The 12,243-nt window shown below is 42.5% G+C and overlaps 1 protein-coding gene across 2 annotated transcripts in view; it reads left to right on the top strand.

The window, feature by feature from the left end:
- Window positions 1-12,243, top strand: part of cdk14 (cyclin dependent kinase 14) — a 110,190-nt gene that overhangs the window by 13,483 nt on the left and 84,464 nt on the right. Inside the window, exon 1 of one of the 2 annotated variants that reach the window (XM_058646736.1) lies at window positions 11,064-11,084. The exons of the other annotated variant lie outside the window; for it this stretch is intronic. The gene's annotated coding sequence lies outside the window, so the exon portion shown is untranslated. Of the gene's footprint in view, window positions 1-11,063; window positions 11,085-12,243 lie in introns of those variants that run through there. 2 annotated transcript variants of the gene reach the window in all.

A 12,243-nucleotide genomic window follows, 5' to 3' on the forward strand; every position in this document is an offset into this window, starting at 1 on the left:
TGGAGGTGATGAGAGAGTGAGATAGGGTGATGGCTGCAGGTAATTTACCCTGTGAGTGTGTGTGTGTGTGTATGTGTGAGTGCAGCACATTGTGCCGTTGATTAGAGCTTTCTTCCCTCTATCGCTGCATGTGATAGAGGCATCTGTGGCTTAGATTAGCTCACGGTCACACAGCTAACATCACAGTAAGAGATCAGACACAGCGAGGCGACCTTTTTATTCTCACTTTTAAGTTTATTTATTTATTTATTAATTTATCCATTCATTTTACATTTGAACGTGTTTCACTTCAGGGTATTTCATGATACGGTGGACTAGGTGTGAGTCAATGCAATAATCGATTTGCAAATATTGAGTTAAGGCGCTCTAAAGACTCGATTGCCCTTTGTTCCCTTTGTTGTGAATAAATAGTGAAATCCTGCACGTTTAACTGGACAGACATCGTGACGTATCGCTATATGATTGTCCTGCAATTTACTGACTTTGACAGAATCATCGTATTGACACAGAGATACTCTGTGATTCCCACACCTATGCTGCTTATTTGATGTATTTTATTCTATTTTTACTCATTCGTTCACATACATGTCAGCCGTAGTTGATGCAGTGTGTGCGAGTGAAACTTCTTTCCCCAAACAATCTACCACGTTATGATTGGTCGTTGTTCTTGTGCCGTCAGTCGGGAAAAAAAGGAAATGAAAATGTACAATACTTGTACAGGAAAACACCCTCCAGCTACACTGTTCCTCCCGTGTCAGTCTGTATAGCGTTCGGCTGATGTCTGGCTCTCTTCCATCAGACCGTATAGAAGACAATCAGTGTCCGATTGATCGCGGCAGTATTACAGTACGGGAGAATTTGTCAAACAGCCGGAGGGAGCTCTGACCTGTCAGCAGAAACCCCTGTGACTTCTTCACTAGCTTCGAACTAGTGGTCCTGGGCTGGGTAGCGGAGGAATTGGGGGGTGGTGCAGGATCACCTGTGCTTACGTTAGGTTACTCCGGTCTCCTTCTCACTTGACTCTTGCAGTGATTTTGTAAAACGTGTAATCAATAGATGAATTGTCAAACGTGTGGACGCTGTCCGTGGTCGGGTGAGGCAGGAACTGTCACGTCGGAGATGAAGCACACTCGATGAAATCAGACTTTTTATTTATTTGAAAGGATGACATCAGCGGTCACCAGGTCCCAGAGCAGAGCTGGATCAGTGTCTCTGAGGTCTGGGCTCAGATTTGTTCTGCACTCCTTGTTTGACCTCTGAGCTCTTCTTTTCCCTTTTCTTTCCCCTCATATTTTTTTGCTGAGCTGCAGGAGGATATTGATAGATACCCTTGAATGCTCCTCTCTGTGGGTTGTGTGTGTACATGTGGGTGTGGTTTGTGTGTGTGTGTGTGTGCGTGTGTGTGTGTATAGGGGTGCACCACATCATGCTGCTGCCAAACAAACTGCACTCCGCTCTGCACTCCACTGTGGCTGAGCATGTGCACCAGGGTGGGGAAGAACACGGGGCCAAGATTACTCATTTATTTTTGTATGTCCAGTGTGTGTGTGTGTGTTTACTTGTAGATGTGTTTCCTCCGGTGTTCGCTGCTCGAGGAGTGTATTGACCTTCTGTCAGTTCTAAGGTTAAGTCTATAGTCAGGTTTGCCGGTGACTAAAGACCAGGATTGAGGGGCCACCGTGAGGAACACAGACAAGCAAACTAATGACTGGTAATATTGTGCTGACAGAGTAACAGACCCGTATCCCACACATGGTCCCAGAACCTGCCTGTAGTTAGATCAATACTCCTGAGGCTACTTGTTTTTAATGGTATTAAAAAGTGAGGAAACACATGTGTCAAACATTTGAATCTGATCAACAGACAGAGTGCAGCATGTTGGCAGTCATAGTCATCGTTGTACTGTTTTTTTAAAAAGCCACATGTTTACAGAAGACATGAGAATTACATTAACATCTATTTGGAACTGTTGTTTCAGGACGTTCTCTACTTTTAGCCCCTCAGTAAATGTTGGGCTCTGAGGCTACTCAATCACCACAGTAAAGATACAGACTGTAGAACCAGAACACTGACAGAATGATCTGTAAACTTATCTCTCATGCTGGTCACAGCCATGGATGTGGGCATTATGTCTCCAAGGTTTTCTATCTATTAATCGTGCATACCCAGTATCATTTTTGTGAAAGCAGTATTTCAAGAATGTTGTAAGAGAATCCTTTTATTTTTGGCACAAACTTTCATTTGGACTTTGGACAAAGGAAGAAGGAAAAAATTATTGGGGATTTGGTGGTCAGTGATTGGCAGTGGTTTTGCAACAGGGCAAGCAAAACAGCCGGTTGCCTGCGGCTACAAGCTGAGATGGAGGCAAGGTGGTTTAATATTGGCTATCTAGGTCTTTTCTGCCTGGGGCCCTCAAAGTCCATTGCGATGGCCCCGGTTAAAGGTCAAGTTCAAGATGACCTTACAAGCCAATGTGTTATCTCGAGAATTTCCTGGAGAGAATCTTTTTAAATTTGGACGAATGGTCAGGAGTCAAATGTCAAAGTCGGACATGATTTTGGCCGTTTGGATTTATGGTCAACGTTTGCACATCATATGAGTAAGTGTTGGTCAACAGAGAGGCATTTTTGGAAGAATAGGAAGTGAATATTAAAATAACAAAAACGTCCGGTGATGTAGTAGCATGAACATAAATGAGTAAATATTTTAAAATCCATCCTCTGTGACTCTGGCAAAGTGGTTGAAACAGTAAAATCTACCTTATCTTTGAAATGCATTTATGAATTTAACCAAATCACACACACTTATTCTCTTCCATGTGATCGGTTAATGTAATAATGTAATATTATTCACTTTCCTTTCACTGAGCCTCACTTTAAGCTATTTAAAGTCCCTCCGGGGTGCCTCACCTCCTACTTAAAAAAAACCTTGGCACTAATTCTTATTGGCTGCTGCCTGCTCGTTCGTCCGAGCTTCCTTCCCTTTGATTTAATTTACACATTTCTAACGACTGAAGTCTGAATTTGAGCTCTGAAGTCATTGACCTTGCATCCATTTTCTCCACACCCCACAGCTTAGGTCAGGAACAGAGTAGTGAAGGTTCAGGACCTTCGAAATAAAGCCAATTTCCTTCAGTTGCGGTTGAAAGGGTAGTACATGCTAAAATTCTCCTGTCCCAATTTTAGCATGTAGCCGTTTAGCTTCTGTGAGCTCATTAGCTTTTATCGTAGCACACGTGTTTGCCTCCATATGACTCTATTCACTCACCCTTTGCAGCTAATCCTGACTGACTGACGGAGTGTCACAGTTAAGTTGTCGCCGCCGGTCATGTTTATTCGCCTATGACAGTCTGATTTGTGACAGCTGCTTGCTAATCTGCACATGTTTCTCGGATGAGAAATTCAGCCAGACCGGTGATGGCTGAGTTGAAAGTGACTTGAAATATGAAGGAGCGCATATTTATTTATTTCTTTAAAAAAAAAAGCTAATTAATTTTAGCTTTTCCATCAATCTGAGGTTGTTTCAATTTGTAAGATTGTGTTCACTCACGCCAGCATCAAGGTCCCAAATAGCTCATTCTAAAAGAGATGTGGTGAATACCACATATTGTAGGTCTGAGTCCTTTTATATCTAGCTTGATTTGGCAGTTTGAACAGCTAAGACATCTGATGTGATTTTGATCGGATTTAAGCAGATCCGTTTCAATCTGAATGCCTCAGATAGGACTTCAAAGTGTCTTCTGCGTCACTCGCAGCGGGACTCGAACGACGGCAACAACAATGACGTAGATCTGGAGAGACAGAAGTTAACTGGATGTGCGTAATCGAAGACAATTGCTCATAAATCAGAAGAAAGTTTGCACCGCAGCTGCACATAACCATTTGGGACAGAAACAGGCACATATTTCTGTCGTCCATTTTGTTTATTTTTTAGTAACTATAGAAATCCATGTGGATGACTAGACTTGACAATGTCAATATGGACTCATAAAGATTGGATCTGATCACTTGCAATATATAATGAGAACAGTCGGTCAGGAAGTTCAGATTCTGATTGGATATGCTTACAAATCTGATTTGGGCTACAGTCTAAACAAGTGCTGATGGCCTTGCTGAAATTTCATATCACAATCTCTTTAATGCACAATGATGCACATTGAATTTTTATCAAGACTTTTATTTTCTGAGTGTAGCATGGATCCACATTAAAAGGCGAGACAGACTATTAGTTAAAAAAAAGGACATTAAATGTTGCTAGGTCTAATTTGTTTCATTAGGAGATCGTGTGTGTCTTCACGATCGATCACAAAATAAAATGATCACATCAGGCTCCCCCTGCAGGAATAGCGCCTCATTATAAATTTTGAGTGGTCTAATCGTATCTTTAATTAACCCTTCACTAAATGGCCCTGGAGGCAACCTAATGGATTAAATGTTGCTGAGATATTAAAATGCAAATGGAGGCGAGGGGGCTGGCCTGGTGGGCCTCTGTCGCGAAGCATGCAGTGATGATGAGGTTGGATGTGATGTCACATCCATCATGTTGAAGGCTGTGGAACTTCCCCATATGCTCCGCGGCTCAGTGTTGTTGGTGTTTGTTAGCAGGGAATCGGCTCTGACTGTTCTCCTGAGGAGGTGATGGAGGAAGGTGATTCTAGGAAATGAGATATAATAAGGCTAATGGAATTGGGATATAACTGTGAATCAGCCTGACGGTTATGCTGTGGGTTTAGCGGGTTAAGCTGGCAGTCGTGCCGATTGCTCATTACCCTTGCAGATTTTACTCAAAGTAGGAGTGAACGCCTTAACCCCCGCTGACATGTAATGTTCATTACACTCAACAAAAGGAATATACGAAAACGATCATTCTGCATCTTTGGAAATGAAATGTCACTTCCTACTGAGGATGATTCACATTGGAATCAATACCTGTACCTTGACTTTTGGTACCTTTTTTTTGGGTGCTTTCTCCTCTTTCTAATGACAACAAATGTAGTTTAAGTTGTGAGAATTAAGTCCAAACTTTTCAATTCCACCAGCAAATAAAAAAAAAAAAAGCTCACTCATGCACATCCAAAAACAGCCCCGTCAGGCTCGTTTGAACTCCCTCTGACCCGCGTGTGCTCTAACTCACAGTTACAGGTTCAGCAGTTCAGGATTCTTTGTAGCACATGAAGCCGTAGCAGCTGCGCACGTCACCCTCAACATAATTTAACGTGAATTGGTACTCTGTAGCACCGACATAATGTAGGCGGTACCATTAAAGGTACTGAGTCCATTGTAGGTGGTTTTTTTCTGGGAGTGCAATTTATTTGGTAGTTTTTTTTGCTGATTTCTTGGTCCACCTCATTGAGGATTCAGCTCCATAAATAATTAAACTGTCGAGCACAATTCATAGTGTGCAAATAGGAAATGGCACCTAGTATTTATTCATTCATTCAGTCACTCGGCAGCCCATAGCCAAGCGGAAGGGGAGCTTGGCTTGTGATTGAAAGGTTGCCAGTGTGAGTCCCCTCCAGCAGGTCAAAGGCTGGGGTACCCCGGAGCATGGTACCCAATCACCATTTCTCATTGTTAATTGGACACTCTGAATTGACCCCAGCCACAGGGGAGGCCACATCCAGTGTACTCCTTGTGCCGGTCCCAAGCCTGGATAAATGGGAGGGTTGCGTCAGGAAGTTATATTCGACATAAAGTGGTGGAAGCCGAAAGACAAAAAAAACAATTCATTCAGTCACTCATTCTCCGCTGACTCTGCTAACTCTTTAGCTCTCTGTCTTGCTTGCTCACACACACAAAAGATTTATGCTACAAAATGTGAACAAAGTGAGAAAAAATTATAATAAAAAAAAGAGTCTTCACTCGACTCATTAATATGCGGGAGAAACATGATAGAACCTTTTTTTTTGGCAATAAATTCGGTTTTGATTAGACATCTTCACACCTCCATGGTTATAGAAAGACTTAAAAGACTTAATTAATAATGTTGGAAGCTCTAATGGACATACAGTTGAGGAATATGAGCGAATAACAGTTAAAAGGGGAGGATCTTGGAGGTGGCAGGCAGCTGTACAGAGCTGGAGGCACTCGCCTCTCATGTTGATATTGATGATTAAATGCTTCGCAGCAGCTGGTGCGTATATTGCAGCATCTAATCAGCCCTGAATGATGGCGGCGACACACTCTGTCTCCTCATTCAAACCGCATTTAAATCGGAGAAAACAGGCATAAACATGGATGATATGCGTCGACGGCCCGAGACCTCTGTGCTCTACAGATGTACCAAACTCACAACAGAAGCCAGTGTGAATATTTAATAAGCACCGCAAGACGTGCTGACATGACCGCAGACTGCTGAATAAATGGAGTGCTAATTAAGCAGCTCATTAAATCAAACACAATACGTGTACATTAGGTCGCACATAAAGGCTTCAGCGCTTTAAGTATCACTTTGACCTGAATAAACTGCAGCCATGTTAATTATGAGACATGGCTGTAACAACAGTAATTGTTGACTATAAAGCCATGTTTTTTTGTCCGGCCCCCGTCAGAGCTATTCAGATGAAACTCAGCACAAGAACATAGAGAATAAATGTGTCTATTGGCCTATGTTTTTTCAAATAGAATATTGTTTAGGAGTGCCGAGTTCCATCCATCTATAGAGCTCCAGATGTCACCATGTTGACAGGAAAAGCCGTTAGACTTCACTGTGCTCTTTGAATTCATGGATATTGGGCAATAAGTTGTAGAACTTGACAGATACTATTGTTGTGTTTGCATCATGTTATGGTTCAAATTTCATACGGTAAGCTTTGGAATGGTTTGGAATAGTAAAGTCCTGGGTCAGGCTTGTGTTTCAACTGAGAACCACCTACTTGGTAGGTGGAGTGTGGGCTGTGCCTGATGGCCACGCACCATGACACTGTACCAGTACGACAACAGCAAACGTGACACAACAGAATAATGGAGGACATCCAACATGTTCTTCTTTGTGGATGTTTTTCTCAACAAGAGAAGCAAGCTGTATGAGGATAGGCTGTGAGTGTTGAAGAAGCACCGGTCGCAAGGGAGTTTTTCTGTTGCCCAGTCGGCTGACTGTCATACTGTACCATTATACTCTGGTACCCAAAGGGAAGTATGACAAGATGTAGAATGGTAGGGGTCCTGTAGTGTACCAAATGGAACCCCACTTGAAGGAAACACGGATTACGTGACCCTTATAAAGAGTATGGAAACAATTGGTACAGACATTTTTCCCCTCCTGCAGTATTCCCACATCTTTTAAATTTCCTTCGTCGTACTCTGGAGAACGCCAAGACATTGCAATTAAATCTTCGGGGATCTACGGGGATCCGGTAAAATCTTCTCCCCTTTGATTTCAATGAATGTTTTAGCTTCTTGTGACACATATTCATTTTTACTTTTTATGAAAACAACCAACAAAGAGACGAGCTGTCTGACTTATTGCCTGGTATATGTCCTGCTGGTTCTATACTTCTAGTTCTATACAGATTTTAACAGTGCAGCTTTTTGCCTAAATGGAGTTGCTTTGGTTCCGAGTGTTGCATGAAGGGATTGATTGACATCCGCACTAATCTTTTAAGTGTCCAGAGGGGAACTTGAGTGAATTGAGTAGATTTTAGTCCTATAATATTTAATAGAAATAGCTGAATATTGCGTTTTTATGTTTTTTTATTTTAATTGAAACAAATCGTCACCGTTAAGCCGAGAAATGTCTCACACAGGCATGGAACACGAAAGGCATATAAATGGTCTCTATATCTTCAGCGTACATTTGACTCTGACTGGTTAACACTTCTCAATAGAATCACACAGCAGCACAATAAGCCCACGGCAGCGTGAGGCGGCCGTATGACAATCACTGTTTTTCTTCTGCTGCAGACAAACAGCAAAAAGCTGCTTTGTTGACAGGCTCCCTCGCTGCATCTGATTTGGCAACAAAGAGCGTCTTTCATCCTCGGTGGCTGTGCTGCTATCTGCAGGAGGCTGCAACCTTCCCATCCTTCCCCACGACCACAGCCTGAGGATTCAAGGCTGGGCAGCTATTTGAGATGCAGCGCTTCACATTCATGTCCACACAACACCAGTTTAACCCAGACTGCTCTGAGATTCAAACTTCTGCCGCTGGAACAAGTAAAGGAGATGCTTTTATTTCGTCAGTTATTTGCCCCCTTGTGTGCTAAATTTAGATTTTAAATTTAGATCTGATTTTCAGCTAGCGAGCCTTTTTTGGGCAGTGAAATTCTGAACCTTAAATTGCGGTTTTGAAGTTGAGTTTCCATATTTACTTTTTAATAGCAACGCTCTAAAAACAGTAGGTAATGTTTCTCAACCATTTAGGCAGCGCTTGGACCTCAAATGGAGACTTAAACTCGTGCACCATGTCTTGATTTATTTTCAGTCTTAGTCATTTGCCAGTCCAGTCAGATAAATAAAAAGAAGGAAGAATATAAACATGTTTGGACTATTAGAATATTTGAATAATATGCCCAGGAGGAGTACAGTCACATGACGTCTCATGAGTGTTGGCTGCATAGAACTGCTTCTGCCACACTGCAGTCAGGCATGTGGACATATTTTAAGATGAAAAGAAGTGAAAGCAGAACAGACAAAGTCAATAAAAGGCAGCCAGCAGCAGCAGCAGCAGCAGCAGCATCAGCATCGGTGTAACTGAATCATGATGTGTGGCTTTTATTTCCTCCTTTTATGGGAACAGAAATGCATAATCAGAGATGTCATTGACAGCCCAGTGAATGCTAGAGATGCTTGATTCTGAATCTTGGTGCACATAACGACCCCCCCCCCCTCCAATTTCTTTTAATTCAGAGACCTGAATCTGCAAGTCAAACACATTCCTGTGGGTTTAAGTGCAGCCAGCACAACATTAGCATGTTGTGACATTAATATGAGACATGATAAAGTCTTACTGGGCCATCCGTAGTGTTCAGACTGATGTGTCCATGTTTTTTTTTTTTTTTTTTGGAGCACTCACTGTCCAATCCTTCATGAGACTCATTGCCATCTGCTGGCCAAGCTAAGCCCTAATCCTGGCTTTACTCCTGTCATTGTGAGAGTATTTACAGCACTGACAAGCATCAAGTCAAGCTCGGGTCAGTTTAGCTTCAGAAGTCACACTTGTACGGCGCTCTTAAAAAGGAACAATTCTCTGTTCTAACCCGAGGGTCTGGAGCTGTTTGCTTTACGACGACAACGACTCTACTAACGGCTCGCGGAGCTTTTTTAAATTCTGCAGCAGCGCCGTCTGTTTTATGTGCCAGTGCTGTATCATCCTGCTCATTTGCATTCTGATGCTTGTCTGCAGCACAAAGCTGTAGTTAATCCTTCATGGAAAGCAAACTGATGAGCTTTTTGACCACTGATAGTGAAAGTAATTGTCTGTAGGGCTGCGACTACGTTTTTTTTTTTTATCTATCACCTTTTTGATTGATTGGTTAAACGTTGGGTCGGTAAAATGGCCGTAGTAGTTTTTGTTTTTAGCTTTGGCGAGACGGACGGACATCTACGGGACAACACTGACTTACCACCAGGCCAAAAACACAAGGCACAAAACCATTCAGAAATTTACATTTACGTTGTTTTTTTATTATTATCCTGCTTATTCAGCAGTGCAATACTGAAGACAAATGACCTGTAAGGTTATACAGCCTGTCTGAGGCCAACAGCTCGTATACACTGTATAGGGGATGTAATCTGTCTCTGCCTATCAGATGCACTTTCCTCGCTACCTGAAACTCACAGGTCATTTTCATGGCCATATCAATTCTCACGTGTTTGTTTAATGTTCATTCATAAGGACCAAGTACCAGGCAATTACATTTAAGTCGAAGTACTCTCCAAACTGGTCCAATAATGAAAGCACCGCTATATCTGATGTGTCTCAAATTACACATGTAGTCACTGCAAACCCTTCTTATACCGCTTAACATTCTGGTAAAAGGTGAGTGACTCGTTTCTCGTTGGCAGAAGAGTCGTTGGCCTCTCTGTGATTTTCCCCAGCTGAGGTTGAGCACCCTGCGACCCTAATAAATAGAGATTTGCGCCCATATACTTGTCATTACGGTAGCCCTGAGGACTTCCGCGATACGACAGACAAGATTCACCAGCGCGTTACACGTTCACTCCATGTCTATTGCAGACGGGGGAGTGAACGGTGATTGCATCCATTCCCTTTGTAGAGAAAAGATAGATGATACCAGGTGTTAGTGTTTTTTTTTTTGACCAGTTGAACAGCTGTGTTGGAATTTCATCATAGTTGAGCATTTGTTCTACCACTGAAATCCCTTCGCCGTTAACAGTCAGTCTGTTTCCTGAAAGTCAGAACATATTCCAGTTTAAAATGCTGAAATCACAAAACTTGTTGTTCTTATCAACATTTAACACTGATGAATTGATCATTAAATCGAAGTAGTCGTCAATGAATCGTCGCAGCCCTCGTCTGAAGGCTCCTCCCCTGAGGGCGACCTGTTGTTTTATGAATCACTCCCAAATTAATTGCAGCACTGAGCTCGTGAGACAAAATGTTTTCCAATAAGAACTTTCATTTGTGATTCCCTGTGTGTGTGTGTGTGAGATTTTATTCTCCTCTGCTATTGATCGGCCCGGGCCCCGAGGTGGCGGGCAATTTGGGAGTGTGCCGTATGCTTAATAATGATGGATTGACGGAGGGGGCAACGTGGAGGCTCTCTTCTGGAGAGAAGCCACAGGCACCAGCACCAGCGTGTTCCTACTCTCGAGATACTGGCAGTGTGTGGGAAGGACAGTGGACAGATGTGCCGTCTGAGTCTGAGGGGAATGTAGGCCAGGCAGCGGCGTGAATACCACTGAACATTTGTCTACATTCACACACACACACACACATGCGCACATCAACACACTGACACATAAACTCATATAAACAGCTGGGCCACTAAGAACAGAGAGTATGCGTTTCATCCTCTCGAGGTCATTCGGTTGTTCGTCATGGCGGGAGTTAAGTGGATATGGTGTTTCTGTGGCATTATTCGCCTTTGTCCTTGTCAATCAATTGGCACTTTTATTCGAGAGGTAGGTGCCAGTTTCTTGTCTTGTGTGTGTGTGTGTGTGTGTGTGTGTGTCCGTGCGGATGTTTTTAATTCACAAGGAGGAGTCAATGTCATCAGCGGGACGGAAAACACACTCGTGTGCGTTCTCTGTAGTTTTGCAGCTTTGAAGAACTGTGTGTGTCTTTGCCCGCGTTGGGTGTGCAGCCAATTACAGCGTGGAGGCAGCATGAGGTGATGCCTCAGCTCTGAGTGTGAAAACATTGAGCTCATTTTAATAGCTACCTGATGTGTGGAGCCCGCTGCTCCACTGCAGCTGTAATGAGATCCACTTTCCCTGGCACTTTTCTGCCTCTTGACCTTGTTGACTGAACGCACGGCTCAGCACCGAGCGTCCTCTTGTGACATATGTAAAACTGCTGTTAATGTGACCCGATCTGATCCGCACGCATGTGTTTTCCTTTCGCTCCTTTTGTTTTCCAAGCTTTATGAATTATTTTATTTCCTCTGCACTCACTTCGGAGTAGTAAGATAAGTTACTTAACTGAAGTTTTTGGCTTTTTCGTCCGCCCTATTTTGTAAAAACAATAGCTCAAGAACTTATTGAGGTAATTCTTTACATTTTGGGCACTTACAGTATATTCTCTCGGAGTGAAAGATGATTTTGGTGGTCCGATGTCAAAGTCACTCTGACTTCACAGGAAAGCCATGATGGAATCCTTTCAATCATGCCTTTCATTCATTTATTCATTCATTCATTGGACACAGGGATGAACTTATTAGGTGGTGGTGGTGGTTAAATGTCAAGGTCACTGGGACCTGATCAAGTGTACTGACTAAGTTAAGTGTCCCTAACTTTATCCTCTAGTACTATAGTGAACAACCAACTAGATCAAAAACCAAACCAAACAGCGATAATCGGTTGGTTGGTGTTTAATGGTAGTTGAGAATTATCCACCCTTCAATGCAAACAACTGCAAGTGGCACTTTTTACTTTGTCATTTTTAAAAAAATATCGCTTTTATTTTGGAAAAACTGTAGTGGAAACACATCTTTAGTTTGTCTCCTCCTTCTCAGTGAGCAGAAACGTCTTCATTTATTTAAGTGAAGATTGTAACAGCCCCTATTTTTATTTTTTTTATTTATGTGGGAAATATGCTCAGCTCATGTATTTATCACATCAA

Source organism: Solea solea, chromosome 13 (genome assembly GCF_958295425.1).
Source record: "Solea solea chromosome 13, fSolSol10.1, whole genome shotgun sequence".
Lineage (NCBI taxonomy): Eukaryota > Metazoa > Chordata > Actinopteri > Pleuronectiformes > Soleidae > Solea > Solea solea.